We start from the raw sequence: 14673 nt of genomic DNA on the forward strand, positions 1-14673 counted from the left end.
GGATGGAAACTAACACCTTGGCTTGATGTTGCTACAATCTTAGAGTGATGTTAGGACTGGATGGGGAGATCCCACTGGTCCACTGAGGGGATGTTAGAAATAAGTTTTGTGGGGAATGATGGGGAAGTTAGACATGCTTCCATGATTTGTTATCAAGATGCTGAGTAGATATCTCTGTTCTTGGCAATATATGCTTTCTTTGTCAAGGTTAGCAATATGAAGGAAATCAAGCTTCTGCAACCCCTGTCTACCTACCCATCTTAGTACCTAGCATTTTTTATTACTTCAAGGAGGGTGCATTTAGACTTGCAAACCCTCAATTGCTCTTTTATTTTTCTTTCTCAAATGCCTTTCTATCTAAAACTATCCTTATTACTTTCAAGGGACCAGATTAAGCAGTTGGGCACCTTTATTCTCTACCTAACTATTAATCTGCCAAGATTAAAATGTTTAGACAGATTCTCATTCTCTATTCTACAACATCAATTTAAGCATGGCATGATCCAGATTAAACTGTTGGATCACCCATCAACAAGTAGGACATCAACAAAATTGTTTATAGATGTGTTTTTACACACAAATATGGGACCTTTGCATCATCAAAGTAGAACATATTTGGAATTTCCCCTGCCAATCATGATATATGAAACCTATTGGTATAGGAGGCTAACACACGAAATCCCAAATATTATTGTAAGTGACAGAGATCTAATTTTCACTCGAAAATTTTGTAGAAAATTATTTTCTTTTCTTGGTACTCAATTAACTCATAGCTCATCTTATCATATATGACAAGAAAACTGAGATAGTGAAAAAATGTTTGAAAGGATATCTTCGGTTCTTTGTATCTGATAAACAGACATAATGCGTCATGTTGTTACCTCTAGCTAAATTGTTGCAAAACACGTCCTTCCATACTACAACAAAAATGAAGCTCCCACCACTCTGTGGAGGATGTGATCCATTTTAGGTAAGGGGTAATTATCTTTGAGGGATACTTGATTCAAATTTCTGAGGTCAACACAAAGCCTAATCTCACCCTTTTTTTCCTTGTAGGGACAAGATTAGAAATCCACTCTGAAAATCTAATGGGTGCTATAATACCTGCTTCAAACATTTTCTGTACCTCTTTCTCAATCAAAGGGAGAAGAATTGGGTTAATTCTCCTTAGTTTCTGCTTGAAAGGCTTTTGATTTGGTTTGAGAGGAATAGTATGTTGAATGACTGAAGTATCATAGGATTTTAAGTCCTCATAACTCCATGCAAACACATCTTGGAACTCTTTAAAGAGGTCAACATACTTCGGCTTCTGATCAAGGGGCAAAGACTTTGATAGTTTTATTATCTTGGGTTTTTCAACTGTTCCAATGTTGCATTCTTCAATGGCAGCATTTAGGGGCTGCATCTTTGGTTTCCTAGGAATATCATTGGAGTCAAAAATGTCTTCCAAAGGAGTCAGGCCTGTGGGTAAAAAATTGTCTCTTAATTCAATAACTTCAGACTCTGCTTCAGTTATTTCATCCAGATTGATTTTTTTAAGCTCCTGCACATTCTTGTTATCAAAGATCGTAGGGTGCAGCATTATACTTGTTGTTTGAGCTGATACAATTTGTTGGTTTTGGTATATTTGCTGTTGTAGGTAATCCATAGCATCAGCATCAATATTTAAACCTGAAAATGCATGTTGTGAAGTTAGGAAGTTATTTATTTGTACATCATTTTCAAATACTTGCCAGTCTTTGAAATTGTTTGGAACAACAGGTCTGTGCTTTACCTCAGCTATGAAACAATGATTAGGCTCAAAGGGAAATTTACAAGTGCTGGCAAAAGTGGCCAGACTGTGTGCATGGAGGTTATGAGTTCTTGATATCTTGGTAAGTTGGGATTTAGTGAAAGTGTTAAGTATTTCAGTTGCAGCAGATCTGTATGCTCTCAATCTATTGTCATTAGTGACAAAACTGCCTTTCATTTGTTGAATAATCAGGTCAGAATCTCCTAGAATTGACAATCTTGTTGCATGTAAGGATTTGACTAATTTGAGCCCTAATAGAAGACCTTCATACTCTGCCATGTTGTTAGTGCATCTGAAATTTAGCCTATAGGCATGACCCTCTGCATGATTTTTTTGCCTATTGTGGATCCATACCCCTGCTCCTACTCCTAATTTGTTAACTGAGCCATCAAACTCAAGGTACCAAAGGATGCCTTGATCTTGGGCAGTATAAGGAGATTCAGATGAATTTGTAATGGACAATTGAGATTCTTGTTTTTTATGTGATTTATCTTCCAAAACAGTCCCAAGGTTTTGGGCAACTGACTGCTCAATTGTGAGTGTTTCTTGTTCCAGGACCAAAGGTTTATCATCAGCTATAGGGCTAGCATCATCATTAAATAGGATAAAAGAATCCATGTCAGAATGAATTGCGTAAATAGGAGAGTTTTAGGGTTTATCCTCACTTCTCACCACATATTTCATCAATGTCTCTCTGTACAGTCTCTTTGGTTGCCCAAAGACTGATATGGTGGCATAGGACATGTCTAATTGGAGGGATCCCTGGAGTTTGGCTCCCCAGGATCTTGATAAAAGCATCCCATACTTAGGTGGGATATCAGCTACAACCACATCCATTAGGATAGTTTTGTTTGGGTATTGGACTAGAGAAACACACAAATCTTTGATTAGGCCCAAACATTTGACCTGGCTGGAGTCAAATGAGAATAAGTCCTTGTATGGTCTTGTAGTGTCCAAGTTTAGTTTCTCCATTACAGATTTATGCATGAGGTTATGTGAGGCTCCTGAGTCAAACATTGCATTGTGTAAAATCTTGTCATGGATGTGTAGACTGACATAAAAGGGTAAGACACCTGTATTTATTGTTTTTCCATCAACTTCTGGTCCAAAAAGCAACTCAGGTGTGTCATCCAGTACATTAACATCATCTCTATTCTCAGACATTTTAAGGGACTTTTTAATTTGCTGTTTATACACATCATGTTTGGCGAGTTCTGAGAGAGGAATGGTTATCTTGAGTTTGGAAATCTCTGCCTCAAGATCAAAGGGTTTTTCAGATTGAATTTTGGTGTTATGAGTAACAGACTTTTCCTTTTCAACTGTGTTTTAGTGACTTTGTCATGATTATCAATTTCCTGTTGGAGTATATCTGTTTTGGAAACTTTCTGAGGGGTATTAGCAGGGTTGTCATGTAAAGAAGATGTTACCCATGGCTGCTTTTTTGCGGTAAATACCTCAGTGACATCTTCTACTGTTACTTCTTTTGGGTCTAGATTTATTTTTTCAACTGATTCTACAAGGATAGCCTTTTCCTTTATCATCTTGGGCTGTTTGGTATCCTTTGTTTTGGCAGGTTGAGGGACATCTATGATCCTGCTTGTTAACTTACATTGCTTGTGAACTTCATAGACAGTTGTGTCATAGCCTTCTTTGAAGTCAAATGACTCCCCTGACTTGGTTTGAAATTGTTTGATATCATTATCCTCCTGGTCTTCTTGTGTTAGGAAAATTTGTTGCTCATCATTTAAGCCCATCAAGTTGATGTGAGTGTCATCTATTGGCTCATTTGATGTTGATGCTTCAGTAAAGTTTTCTTGGAAGGGAGGTCTTATGTATTTCTCTAGGCCAGCCCTACCAGCACTTGTGTTTTGGGTTTTCCTAAAATTTGGGTTCCTCGTAGTATTGGACTGTTGTCCTTCCCATGAAGCTCTTCTCTCTACACTTTCTACTCTGTCTCCTAGTCTTTGCATGCCACTGATAATAGCATCAAGATTTTGCTCTAGGGCTGAGGGTTCTTCCTTAAAGGTGGTTCTTCTTTCCATTCTGGCCCTATTTCTTTTGGCAATTAGGTTGGCTTCTACACTAACAACAACATTTTGCATGTCTGCAAGAGTTTGAGGGGCTCTTTCCTTTAGCTGGTAGGCCATACCTAGGTCAAATCCATCAGGGAATTTATACAAGGCAAGGTCAGGTGGAGGCCTTTAATTCTGTGGTATTGCATTGTAGACATTATTGAATCTTGCGCAATATTCCAGGATAGTCTCCTGTGGGCCTCTTCTAATTATGTCATACTCAGCTAGTATGTGCAAGGGGTCTTTCTTTTTTTCCCATCTATTGGTAAAGGATTGATAAAGCTCATCAGGAGTAGTTATGGAATTTGCAGCAAGTGATCTGAACCAAGTTCTTACATCACCTGTTAGACTTTGAACAAAAATTCTCATCCTCACACTATCATCATCTATTTCATAATTCTCAAAATAGTCTTGCATTTTCTTGGTATGCTGAAGGGCTGTGGAAGAGCTAGTGCTGTCAAAATATGTTATTTTGGACTGATAATCTTGAGGCAAAGCCCCAGGATTAGTAGGTAGTTGCAAGGGCACATATCTATTAGCCATATTCACAGGGATAAAAGGAACACCAGGAACAAAGGGGACAACAGGAGTGACTGAAAAAGCAGTAACTGTTGCAGTGGTAGTGGTAGTATGTGGAGGAAATAGAGGTTTAGAAGGAGTACTTTGAGATTTGGATGATGAGCAAGGGGAAACAGGGGATGAACGAAATAAAACCTTGACAGGGGTTGGAACACAGCTTGGGTTAACTGTTTCAGGAATATTATCAGCAAAATCTTCTACTTTTTCTTGTTTCCTCAGGATCTTTGGGATTAGGTTCAGATTTTCAAAAATAGCAGGAGGATTTGGATCTGGTTTGGACCTTGTATAACGAGAATTCTTTTTGGGAGCCAGCTTCCCAATATGTTTTGGTATTTTCTGGGAATGCTTTTAGGAGTAGCAAGGAACTGATCGAATTTTGAAACAGCTGTATAAAACTTTAGGACTGAATAAAAGATCGACTGAAACAGCTTTTATATACTCCTGCAAATGCAAAGCAAAACAGTTTCTAGGGCTTTTTGGTTGTCATTCAGAATTTATATACAGGAATATGGAGTTGGAAACAGTTTAAACATTTGTTTATCTCCCCAGCGGAGTTGCCAATTAATGTTATCACTCAGGTTGTTCCCTTTTACTCCTAATGGAATACAACCGAGGTAACCACAAACCAATCTTTGGATTGCAGGTCCTAGCCTACCTGCAATCAAAGAGGGCTCTCTCTTTCTGATTTAACTTTGTTTTGGGAATTTTAGCCTAGCTATGAAACACTAAATTTTGTTTGAAGTTTGGTTGAATGATATGTTCTAAAGAGGGGCATGCAATATTAAACGAGTTTTATTCACTGTAGAGCCAGACAGGTATTCATGAAACAAACTTTTGATTTAAAGGAAAAACAGTAAGAACCAACACAATGGAAGGCAATGAAGATTTCTTTCACTGTGAAAACGAGAATAAAGGGTTGAATATTTATTCAAGAGCAGTTAAGAATTCTTGAATAGATTTCACCATGTAAACTTAGAGAAAATGGGAGCATTTAAGAATTCCACATTTATAACTAGTTCTGAAGAAAACATAATTAGCAACAAAGATTGAGTTTAGGGTGCCTCAATGGACAAATCCTAAACTATTCTTTTTCCTTACTGCTAAGAGTATTAAACATATAACATAGATGGTTTCTGCAAATAGAGAAAATACAAAACACAGTTCAGAAGAAACTTATTGTATCATGAGATAACACGGGAATCCTGCAGTAGCCAGAAATCTCATCACAACATGTCCAAGCAAAGCCAAATTGAAAATACCAACAGCTTCTTGTGTTCAACTCTGAGAAGATACAGCGGAGCTCTCCAGAATAAAAATCAACAACCCCAAATAAGTTATGCGTGGGGGTATACATACAAAAGTGTTTCACAAAAATATCTGAAAGATGAGTCATTAGCTCATAACTTTCTTACCAAATTTTCAAAAATAGCAGATACAACAGTTATTTCCATTAAAATAGACAAACAACAGCTGTTCATTTCTGTCAGAGTTCTTTGACTTTGCAACCAACTGCGTCGACCGAGTGCTTGCATCCATTTCGAGGAACTTCGCCTTTTTCTGCTTTGCCACGACATGACTGCTTTTGCCTCGTCATCTGCACTCATTTATTTGTGCCAAGTCATTATCCTTGTTATCCAGCTGCTCTTCTTATTGCCGCCTAGGTAGATCGAACATGTGAGTCATATGAAAATGCTGACTCGAAAATGATCAAAAAAGACTTTAACCAAAATTTGATTTATCAAAGTAATGTTTTTATCATGCCTCTCCACCAATCTTCAGTAGGCAATTGCTATCTCTGTATTTTAATTAGAGTCTCGTCAGCTTCAGTATATTTGTAGTAATTTGGAGGCACTTCAAAAAGGTGCTTAATCTCATGCTCAATAAAAAATAATTTTTCTAACTTTTCATAGAGAGTCTGCCCAGATGGGGGCCCTGTTTCCTCTGAAATGCTTGCGGAAGCTGTTATTTGATTTGCAGCATAATTGTTGACCCTCTTGGCATAATTTTCATGTGATAATAATCTTCCTGCACTAGCTACCAAGCTGGGAAGACCTCTGTTATGCAATGCTGTGATTTTTGCAATAAATTCATTTACCTCTGTCTGCATTTCTTGACACCTTCTGTCCAACGTCTGTACATAATTTCTCAAGGTGAGCACCCTCTTTATTAGTAAAATGGTATCATTTCTATCTCTGATACCCATTCCTGCTAGCTGAAGGCCAGTGCAATTGTTGAGGACTTGAATCATTCTGTTGGCTATTTCAGGCATATTCCCCAGGGATGCCCGGGCTCTTTGATTTTCTGCTTTTGCCCTACTTAGGAGATCCATTTGCTCATGGATAGTTTCGATGGAATGCTATTGGTATGTGATGGATTGACCAATGTTAGCCCACAAAATTTTCTTGATTTCACCTATAGTTTTATCCAGAGTAAGTTCTTTTTCTAACTCCTTTATCCTCTTTTCAAGAGCTTTTATCTCTCTCACCCTTTCAGCCAAATTCTGCTTGGATTTGTCATATTTTTCTTCAAGCTTGGCTAACTTTTCTTGAGCCTCTTTCAGTTCAGCCATCTATACTTCTAGAGCTTCAAGCTCCTTCATCATATTCTGCATGCTGAGGTTGGGTACCTGTTTTGATGCTACTACCTGTGTTGTCACTTCTGATGCTGGTGTTGAGCCTGAAGGGCCTGCCTCTGATGTTTGCCCAGTGGGAGGAGCTGGTGGAGTTATTATTTGAGGAGTATCCTCAATATTAACGATTGCTGGTGGTGGCTGAGCTACTTGCTCTTCTAGCCTTTGCTTTAGGGCCGCTTCCAAAGCACCCTTTGTCTCTATCAACCTCTTGTGTAGGGCCAAGAGCAAAGCAACCACATCATCATCTTTCTTTTGCTGGGCAACACCTTCAGTCTGAGGGTGAAGGGAAGGTGACAACTTAATTTGATTTATCAAAGCGGCTATGTCTTCATCCTTTTTCTTCAATAATGCTTGCACACCCTTAGGGTCATTTGGATCATGTCCCAGCTCTATAATAATTTCTTCTAACGACTTTATTCTATTGCCCTTGGCTTGAGATGAAGCCTTCTCTAATTCTAACTGGGTAGTAGTATTGTGTAGAGAATTCTGCAATCTGTGTGCTAGTCGAGTTTTATCAGCCAATGTAGAATAGACCATTTCCCCTATTTGCTTGTGTAGTTCGATCTGGTCCATGGGGTGGATTTCTTTGGAAAACACTTCCAAGTTAGTTCTGATGTAGTCTGCAGCTTACTAAGGTTGCTGTATGGTCAGTCTGAAATGACTGAGAATCATCTTTCCTTCTTGAATATCATAAGCTGACATGAGCCTTTCTTGATTGGTCGGTGCCATTCTAAGCAGCAGGTTATAGAGATGGTATCTAACCGGCTCATTTCTTGCTTTTATGTCTGTGAACTGCTTTTTGATGCCTGATTCTGGTCTTGATTGTTGCCCTGAGGAGCTGACCTCCCCTCCTTGCTGTCTCTCTTGCTCCTGCTGAAAGGAGCTGGCTGATGCCTCTGTGCTAGGAGGACCCATGCCCATACTTGGTTTGTAGGGCATTTCCTCCTCAGAGAAAGGATTAAGTCTTTGCCTTTTCTCACCTTGATGATTTGTTGAAGTGTTAGGAGGAGTCTCCTCCTGTCTGTCACTTTTTTTCGTTCTCTCCTCATTTGCTGGTGTTTGTGAAACTGTAGCTTCAACTGTTACCTCCTGCCTTGGAGGGATTTGCTCTTGGGTTTGCTACTCTGTGGAGGTAGGTGCTTCAGCCATTTCTTCTTGTTGCTCTACTTGCTGCTCCAAATTGGGAAGTGGCTCCTCTTGTTGTACTTCTTTGCCTTTAACTATGTTTGCTACTTGACTAGTTGCTTGGGCAGACTGCTGGGGAACAGTGGAAGAAGAGGCAGTTTCTCCAAGATGCTGAGGGGCTGTCGACCAAACATGTCCAAAAATTTCCAAATCAACTGCTTTTTCTAATTTCTTAATTCCTTTTTCTGCTAATTCTTCTTCAGAATAATTCTCCACTAATGTGCCTTCTCTCCACTCTAGTTGGTTAGCATATTTTTCAATTTGTGGAATGTTAAGATGATCATAGGTAGCAAGCCTATACTTGATTCTTCTGAGGCTTATGAAATGATTAGGGTCATATGGTGCCCAATAGAAGCTTGTTTTAAGCTGGAAGCTTTTTAGGATCTTGTCTGCCTCTCCCCAAGCTTCTTCCCTCTTATTAAAAATGAATGGACCCAGTTGGTGCTTAATTTTCAGCTGTGATTTCTTATTTTTGCTATGGAAGTGTACCATGTCTGAATTTCCAAACTGCGGAAAATATTCTAGGGAAAACAGTCTCATGGGAACATACTTTGGCAGTCTGTATGGGACTAGCTCACAGCCATATATTGTGATTACTGTGTGGTCTTGGTAGAAGTACCAATCTCCAATGCTATAGTTCTTTGACAGCTGGACGATCTTCTGCATTTCATCGGTGAGTCTAGGAGGAGGAGGAATCTGTAGTAGGTACAAGGCTGGATGGATGAACAGATCAATGAACTCATAGTAGTTGTATGGAGAGTAAAAGATATGGTGACAGACTGGTGTCCAGAATATCACTGACCTCCTGTTTCCTTTTGCATCCAGCTTTTTGAGAAAAATAGGGAAACTGTCAGGTTGATTGAATAATATCAAATGATATAGGTATGAGGTATATTTGAATACTCTTTGTCTCTCTAGATTCATGAATTGCTCATGAATTCTGTCAGCAATGAATGTGGCATAATCATACTGGACAGCAGGGGGTTGTCCTGGAGTGAACATGGATAACATTACCAAGATTGTTTCATCCACATACTCACTGGTATTGTAACCCAGGATGTAGGATATCATATCCACTAGCAGTCTCCTTGTTTCATTGAACCAGACATGTAAATAAGGAGGAGGTTGTTGGGGCTGATAATCTGGCTGCATGAACAATTGGCCAATCCTTGTGACCTCTGAGCTGGGCAGCTTGGTACCCTGTTTGAGTAGAAAATTCATAGAAAGGGGTACCAGAGGTTTGGTTGGCTCAAAGCTTAGCATCTCATTTATGGATTGAGGAGTGATGTGAAATAAAATAGTCCCAGATGGAGCCAAAACTGCTCTTTGAGTGGGTTCATAGTGTTCACAACACTGATGGATGAAGTCTGGGAACACATTCACTTGTGGAAGATAATAGATGGGCAAGTTGGACTCCCAGATACCCATGTCATCAGCACCACTTATGTGTTTCCTCTTTAGCTCACAAACAGTTTCTATGTGATATCTATTGCTTATTTCAACCGTTTCTTTCATTTGATAATCCTGGTCAGTAAGGGCCAACCACTCTAGGTTCTTATGTGGGGCATTCAGGGGTGCAATGTTCAATGCCACAGGGGTCTCCATTGTTTAGTTGTCACTTGGAGTTGAATTGTACTTGAATTTTGAACAAAGGTAACACTGAGCAATGAATTTTGATGGATAAAGTAATTTGCAGAGAGAAAAGGGGTAAATTGGGTGAAACAGAGGTAAAATGCTGCTGAGAGAGGTGAAAAGGATGAGTTATAATGCAGTGGTTCGCCTTGCGAAGTGAGAAATGCTTGACAAAGGTCTGAGCTAAAATGATGCAGTGAGTGTGGGAATTGAACGGATTTAGAGCCGGGACGTCCCTCTGATAAACTTTTAGTTTAGTTTTGCAGTTACAGGGAAATTGACTGGTTAATTTTGAATTTTTAACAGTGGAGGACTGAAAACCAGGTTGCACAGAGGAATGGTAAATACCTGGCAATTACGTAGTCGGGGGGGTGCTCCAGTGGTGAATCTGCGGCGGCAGCAGCTCAGGGTCGAAATTTTTGGAGGTTGGCGAAAACGACATAAAATGGCATGCAGGCGGCAGAAAACTCTTCCAATGAAAAATGAGGAAAAACATGACTTTTGTGCGAAATATGGAAAAAAATGATTTTTGGCGCCTTTTTATGAATGACATTAGCATGACGTCATCGGTCAGGTCCGGGTACAGTGGGATGACGTGGTGACGCGTGACTGGGCTGAGGTGGACGAGTGACAGGGCAGCCATGTCGGATTGACGGGTAAATAGGAGCTGGCATGACTTGCTGATGTAACGCTGACATGATGCTGGCATGGGCTGGAAAGGAACGACGGTAAGTGGTTTTTATCGGACCGCTTTTGGTACGAGCCCGGTATTTGTCGGAAGCCGCCCGATACAATCAGCAACTGACACGCGCCTCAGGGAATACGTCAGCCGATTGACAATTTCGGGCGCTAAAGATTGGACGACGGAGGTGGTCCAAAATCGCCGAGGACCATCGGATGGGAGGGCCCGGATCCAATGGGTGACGAACAGTGAAAATGCAAGCGTGATACGGTGGGATTCGGCGACTTTTTTTTTTTTTTAATTATTTTTTTGTTTTTTGGTAAAATGTGCCGAGATATAAAACATTAGATAAATAGCTAGAGTGGGTTTTTTGCAAAAATTTTTAAAACAATCGGGAGGAACATGAATTTACAACTTTGTAAGGTGGGTTAGGGCTATTAAATCAACCAGATGTCAATTTAATCCCTGAATACAGTATGAACATCAATTTACATTAGAATTCAACTTTATTATACTCTCACACTTTAGGGTATATGGCTAAATTGCCCAAGGGGAGGATATATACGTATTTTGGGATTTTTTGCATAAAATGCTACAATACTAGGGGAAAGGGAAGAGGTAGGGAGTTATATAATAAGATTAGAAGTTAATATGGATTTACAGTGTGAAAGAAGAACTAAAGGCTAAGTTTAAGAAGTAAACTTAGGTTTGGAAGCATATGAGTGTGGGGAATGATTTTACACAGCAAATGTGGCTTTCTTGTGTGATGGAAACCAACACCTTGGCTTGATGTTGCTACAATCTTAGAGTGATGTTAGGACTGGATGGGGAGATCCCACTGGTCCACTAAGGGGATGTTAGAAAGAAGTTTTGTGGGGAATGATGGGGAAGTTAGACATGCTTCCATGCTTTGTTATCAAGATGCTGAGTAGATATCTCTGTTCTTGGCAATATATGCTTTCTTTGTCAAGGTCAGCAATATGAAGGAAATCAAGCTTCTGCAACCCCTGTCTACCTACCCATCTTAGTACCTAGCATTTTTTATTACTTCAAGGAGGGTGCATTTAGACTTGCAAACCCTTAATTGCTCTTTTCTTTTTCTTTTTCAAATGCCTTTCTATCTAAAACTATCCTTATTACTTCCAAGGGCCCAGATTAAGCAGTTGGACACCTTTATTCTCCACCTAACTATTAATCTGCCAAGATTAAACTGTTTGGATAGATTCTCATTCTCTATTCTACAACATCAATTTAAACATGGCATGATCCAGATTAAACTGTTGGATCACCCATCAACAAGTAGGACATCAACAAAATTGTTTACAGATGTGTTTTTACACACAAATATGGGACCTTTGCATCATCAAAGGAGAACATATTTGGAATTTCCCCTGCCAATCATGATATATGAAACCTATTGGTATAGGAGGCTAACACACGAAAACCCAAATATTAGTGTAAGTGACAGAGATCTAATTTTCACTCGAAAATTTTGTAGAAAATTATTTTCTTTTCTTGGTACTCAATTAACTCATAGCTCATCTTATCATCCTCAATATGACAAGAAAACTGAGATAGTGAAAAATGTTTGAAAGGATATCTTCGGTTCTTTGTATCTGATAAACAGACATAATGCGTCATGTTGTTACCTCTAGCTGAATTGTTGCAAAACACGTCCTTCCATACTACAACAAAACTGAACCCATTTATGTAAATTTATGGATATCATCCACCATCCATCACGTCATATTTAAGATAAAATTCCAAGGTTCAAGAAATGCAACAGTGCATCAAGCATCAACAACAAGTTCTCCAACTCTTAAAGGGTAACCTCACTCTAGCACAGAATCAAATGAATCAATAGGCAGATCAACATTATAGTGAAGGAATTTTTGATGCAGGTGACTAGGTATTTTTACGACTACGACCATACAAATAAATGTTCCTCACAAAACCTAAGAAGGATAAAAAAATTATCGCCCAAGTACTATGGTCCTCACAAGATGTTGTAAAACATTGGTACTATGGCATATAAATTAGAGCTACCTGCATCTTCCCAAGTACACCTAGTTTTCCATGTTTCATGCTTAGAGATGGATATCGATGACAAGATTCCAGTTCAAGCAGTGTTTCCATAACTTGAGGAAGAGGAAAACAATCATATTTGAGTCTGACGTAGTCACAGAAACAAGAACCCGACAACTACAAAAGTGATTAATTTCATAGTATCTCATTAAGAGGAAGAAATTACCCGCTAAAGACTCCACATGGGAGGATGAGAATTTTATACAAAAGCATCGAAAACTACTCAAGCATTGAGGAAAATACTTTTTTGAAGGAGAGGTGCATATTAGGTCTGTATAATACTAGTGTATTCCCCTTATTGTTATTGTTGTGCCAAAGTATCCCCCATTTTGTTATTTTTGTGCCCTTAAATTACTATTGTTATGTAGGCTCTAATTATATTGTGACCCCTTAGACTCCTATATATACCAAGGAGGTCTTACCATTTGTATCATCTAAGAATTGTTCATTTATGCAATGTAAAGGAGGTTTTTGCCTCAAAGAGGATAATGTTTAAGTCATTGATCTATCTTTTATACTATTTTGTGAGTTGGTTGCATAACATTTGAGCCATTATGGATGATAGATCACATTGAAAGAACCATTATGGATGATAGAGCATGAAAAACTATGAACGACAACCAAAACTAACTTTCATGCAAGAAAATACACATGAAAACTAGGAGGGTGCACTTTCAAAGCATGAAGGGAACTTGCATGGTCATTCATGGCTTCATAGTGCACTCATGCCCTCTAGAAAGACACAAATTATTCAAGGGAATGTATCACCCCGAAGGGTAGAATTTTCAGGGAAAAAGGTCTTTAGATCTTCCTTATGCGTGCCCATGTTCCCTGGAAGACAAGGAAGGTGCATTATCATACTCAGAATAGAAAAAGGATGATGAAAGTAGAGCTTCGAGTCTTCAAAGTGCACCCATTCAGTCAAGAAAATGGAAGGCACATTGCAACATGTTGAAGGGCTAAAAGGATGGACCATCGGGCATTCATGATGCACCTATGTGCCCTAAGGAAATGAGGTTGCACTATAGAACTCTGAAGGGTTTAATGGAAAATCTATGTGCCTTCGTGATGCGCCAATGTGATCAGGAAGAAAATTGGGTTAAACAGGGTGAAATTTTCAAGGTTGAAGGAGCTTCATCATCAAGAAGTGCACTCTACTATTAAAAATACCATAAATAAGTTTAAATGGAAGGATTCAATGCTAAGATGACAAGAAGAATGTTTTTCAAGGATTTATAGTTGTTTTTGCATGCATGGTGGAAGATGGAATGTCTCAAGAATGTAAAAGGTATCTCACATGCAACAACAAATTGAAACTTACAAGATGAAGATTCAACTAAAGTGTCAACAAAAAATATCAAAACAAGTCATTGACACAACCAAAGAAATATTTGGCAGTGCAATCATGAAAAACGGTAAAAGATTGAGCATGAAAACTTAATTGTTGCACATGTTGATGAAAGGATTCTTGATTCTATAATTGTGTGCTCAACTCAGATGAAATGATGATAGAGAAAATGATTAACCAAGTTTATTTAAATAAATTGACATGAAAAATTGATTCATGCATGACTTCCAATTTCCGTCACATGAAAGGAATAATTAAGAAGGAGTTAAGGTAGTTCCTATTTTATAGGAGTGTGCCCTCATTCAACAAGTTGGGTCATTCATGCAGCTAGATAGGGCGCATGTCTTTAACATGAAGGAGTGTTCCCACGTACAACAAAATTGATCAGCCAAAATGAATGCACCTAGGTAGGCCGCACTTCTTCAACCTGAAGGAGTGCACTCTACTCAAGTGTGAAACTTCGTCAACTCAAAGTGCGCTTTTGCTTTTTGTGAGAGATTTTCTTATTTTTTTCTTGACTTTTCTAATTTTGTGTGCTTTTTGAGTGTGTGGCTAGCTAGAAGGCAAGTTTCTAAGTCAATATGAAATGTGAGTTCATGTAACCATAAACTTACTAACTCAAACGCCTTTAAAGGTTAAGTGAAAATGCATGAGACATATTGATTT

The sequence above is a fragment of the Pinus tabuliformis genome, chromosome 7, assembly GCF_031772625.1.
Source record: "Pinus tabuliformis cultivar Carrire ecotype Pingquan chromosome 7, CPIR1, whole genome shotgun sequence".
In the NCBI taxonomy this organism is placed as follows: domain Eukaryota; kingdom Viridiplantae; phylum Streptophyta; class Pinopsida; order Pinales; family Pinaceae; genus Pinus; species Pinus tabuliformis.